The 3,994-nt window shown below is 38.8% G+C and overlaps 1 long non-coding RNA gene across 1 annotated transcript; it reads left to right on the top strand.

Annotated features, from left to right (window-relative positions):
* The first annotated feature begins 1,974 nt into the window (after nt 1-1,974).
* On the top strand, nt 1,975-3,213 carry LOC129769610 (uncharacterized). The gene is made up of 3 exons (XR_008741921.1): nt 1,975-2,245; nt 2,305-2,741; nt 2,798-3,213. It is a non-coding gene; the product is annotated as an uncharacterized LOC129769610 (long non-coding RNA).
* The last annotated feature ends 781 nt before the right edge of the window (nt 3,214-3,994 follow it).

Below are 3,994 nucleotides of genomic sequence, written 5' to 3'. Positions count from 1 at the left end.
CGAACAAAACGGCGCATATTTGACTTAAAACAGATGATTGTAACTAATTTTATGAACAAGTGAAAATTCAAAAAAAATACCGCAGGACTTTTTTGACAGCCTAATAGTTTGAGAACCCCTGCTCTAGATCGATTAATCGACAACGATCTTTCCCACATTCCGTTTTGCCTGCCAAGATCGGGTCGATGAAATGTCAACAATCGACCTCAAATGCTGCCACCTTGCAATCGAGTTATCGACCTTTCATATGCATTCATCGAACAACTTGACGCCACTTTTTCGCCAACATGTGCAAGGCGTCGACCTGCTTGCAGCGCTGCTTCCAGCACTGCTTGCTGCTTGTTTGTATTGGTTTGTTATTGAAAATGAAAAGGAAATACATTGATCGATTTTAATCATTTTATTGAAAAAAAATAATAAAAAACCATGTATAATAAAAATAAGGTATATAATGGAATCGGTGCATCCGGGTTGTCTGGAATGACGATTCAAATCCGACTGAGTACATTGATGAATACCTCCTTGCCCTTGATGACACAGATATGTGGCTGAGGAGGATTCTTCAATGTGCGTGAAGCACGGGATCTCCGATGGGGAAAATTGCTCGAAATACTATCGATGGCCAGGTCCTGCTGCTGTTGATGCTGTTCCCCGGAATAGCACCCTGGACTTAAAGGATACTGCTGCGGGAAAGCTGATGCTGTTGGCTGGTGTGACAGAAGAGGAAATAAGCAATGTGGTGATGAGGGAAATCATCTTTCTCACTCGCCGATTGATTGAGTCGGATGTATTCATAGCTGAAACAAAATAAAATGATTAGTAAGTGAAAGCAGAAATGAATTCCCTACTCACCAGTTGTATGATCCGGATAAAAATGCGAACATTAAAATTTCATGCGATTACGTTCGCTTACCTCGCCTATTTTCATTCTACTATACTACGGAGTCAGTGCATTCGGGTTCCTCCGGTGTGGTAATTCAGCTGAGCAAGTTGATAAATACCTCCTTGTCGTTGGGTTTTCGTGTCTGAAGAGGATTTTTGAATGTGCGCGAAGCACGGAACCTCTAATATGGAAAGTTCTTCGTAATACCATACCATGGTCAAATTCTGCTGCTGCTGCTGTTGATGCTGTCCCCCGGCATTGCCAACAGGGGTTGGAGGTTACTGCTGCAGGAAAACGGATGTTGTTGGCTGCTGTGATAGTAGTGGAAATCCGCACTGTGGTGATGGGAGAAATCATCTTTCTCACTTACCGATTGATGGAAGCAAACGAGTCGAATGTATTCATAGCTGATAAGACAAGATAAAATAATTAATAATTAAAAAGCCGAAATATATTTCATACTCACCAGTTGTATGATCCATTTGTTTTTGTTTGAGATGACAGTTTAGCGGAGTGGAAAAAAGAACCACCAGTGATGCCATTTGGTTTGTTTAATTATTCAGTATTTTCGACTAACGAACTATCCGCGTTGACGATATTGGGGAATAGGCATGACAGTATGGATTTGCAGAAGGAATGAATACACTTTTAAAATGAAAATTATGAATGAACATGATTTTTCCTTAATCAAATTAGTATTCTATGTAATGAAAATCATCATTGCCTGCAAGTGGTGAAAAAACGTCATAAAAAATATGTTTTGAGATAATTTTATATTATAATGACAAGTTTTTTTGAGAATATCTGAACGTCTATAGAAAATAATTCAAATTAGGGTCATGACAACGTACTTTAAGTAGAAAAAATTATGCCAAGAAAAAAATTTCATACAAATTTTAGCAAATATAAACTGATTCGGGCCGACTAATATGATAGAGAATAGTTTTTTCTTTGCATATTTTTTTCTACTTAAAGTACGTTGTCATGACCCTAATTTGAATTATTTTCTATAGACGTTCAGATATTCTCAAAAAAAACTTGTCATTATAATATAAAATTATCTCAAAACATATTTTTTTATGGCGTTTTTTCACCACTTGCAGGCAATGGTGATTTTCACTTACATAGAGTACTAATTTGATTAAGGAAAAATCATGTTCATTCATAATTTTCATTTTAAAAGTGTATTCATTCCTTCTGCAAATCCATACTGTCATGCCTATTCCCCAATATCGTCAACGCGGATAGTTCGTTAGTCGAAAATACTGAATAATTAAACAAACCAAATGGCATCACTGGTGGTTCTTTTTTCCACTCCGCTAAACTGTCATCTCAAACAAAAACAAATGGATCATACAACTGGTGAGTATGAAATATATTTCGGCTTTTTAATTATTAATTATTTTATCTTGTCTTATCAGCCATGAATACATTCGACTCGTTTGCTTCCATCAATCGGTAAGTGAGAAAGATGATTTCTCCCATCACCACAGTACGGATTTCCACTACTATCACAGCAGCAAACAACATCCGTTTTCCTGCAGCAGTAACCTCCAACCCCTGTTGGCAATGCCGGGGGACAGCATCAACAGCAGCAGCAGCAGAATTTGACCATGGTATGGTATTGCGAAGAACTTTCCCCATTAGAGGTTCCGTGCTTCTCGCACATTCAAAAATCCTCTTCAGACACGAAAACTCAACGACAAGGAGGTATTTATCAACTTGCTCAGCTGAATTACCACCCGGAGGAACCCAAATACACTGATTCCGTTGTATAGTAGAATAAAAATAGGCGAGGTAAGCGAACGTAATCGCATGATATTTTAATGTTCACATTTTTATCCGGATCATACAACTGGTGAGTAGGGAATTCATTTCTGCTTTTCATTTACTAATCATTTTATTTTGTTTCAGCTATGAATACATCCTCAATCAATCGACGAGTGAGAAAGATGATTTCCCTCATCACCACATTGCTTATTTACACTTCTGTCACACCAGCCAACAGCATCAGCTTTCCCGCAGCAGTATCCTTTAAGTCCAGGGTGCTATTCCGGGGAACAGCATCAACAGCAACAGCAGCAGGACCTGGCCATCGATAGTATTTCGAGCAATTTTCCCCCTCGGAGATCTCGTGCTTCACGCACATTGAACAATCCTCCTCAGCCACATATCTGTGTCATCAAGGGCAAGGAGGTATTCATCAATGTACTCAGTCGTATTTGAATCGTCAATCCAGACAACCCAGATGCACCGATTCCATTATATACCTTATTTTTATTATGCATGGTTTTTATTATTATTTTTTTCAATAAAATGATTAAAATCGATCAATGTATTTCCTTTTCATTTTCAATAACAAACCAATACAAACAAGCAGCAAGCAGTGCTGGAAGCAGCGCTGCAAGCAGGTCGACGCCTTGCACATGTTGGCAAAAAAGTGGCGTCAAGTTGTTCGATGAATGCATATGAAAGGTCGATAAATCGATTGCAAGGTGGCAGCATTTGAGGTCGATTGTTGACATTTCATCGACCCGATCTTGGTAGGCAAAACGGATTGTGGGTGGGAAGGTTGAAACGATCGTTCCAAGGCAACCGTCGCAGAGCAAAGCGGACAAACTTAAGCTGTATTGCTTTTATTTGTTGTGAGGGTAGTGGGGGCAAATTGGTCATGCGGGGCAAAATGGTCACCTGCTTGTTTGGTAGTATAACTATTGACTGTAGATGCTGTATTGAAAGTCACCTTATGTTTGAAGAATGTAATGACTTTTGAGTCACCCTGCACTTTAGTAGAGCTATCGCATGTCAAAATATAAAAAACAGGAATTGCTTTCTCGATAGTCATTCGCCCGTAGTTCTGTGCGCATGGAGTCTAAGGAATTTCTCGTGAAATTTAGTTGATTCAATCTGATATGTTGGAGAAATCATTAGTTTGGACGACTGTTCACACATCCTAGGAGAGGTGAACAAATATTTTGTTTAATCTCAGCGATTAATTAGCATAGGAACTACATTGATGTTTGGGGGCAAAGTGGTCATAGGTGAATAACGACTTACAATGTTCTGTTTACTAACGCTGATATACCTCATCACATTCTGCTCTTGAAAAGG

Source organism: Toxorhynchites rutilus, chromosome 2 (assembly GCF_029784135.1).
Source record: "Toxorhynchites rutilus septentrionalis strain SRP chromosome 2, ASM2978413v1, whole genome shotgun sequence".
NCBI classification, from domain to species: domain Eukaryota; kingdom Metazoa; phylum Arthropoda; class Insecta; order Diptera; family Culicidae; genus Toxorhynchites; species Toxorhynchites rutilus.
Note: the sequence above shows the minus strand (reverse complement) of the source record. Positions and strands in the feature narration are given on the sequence as shown.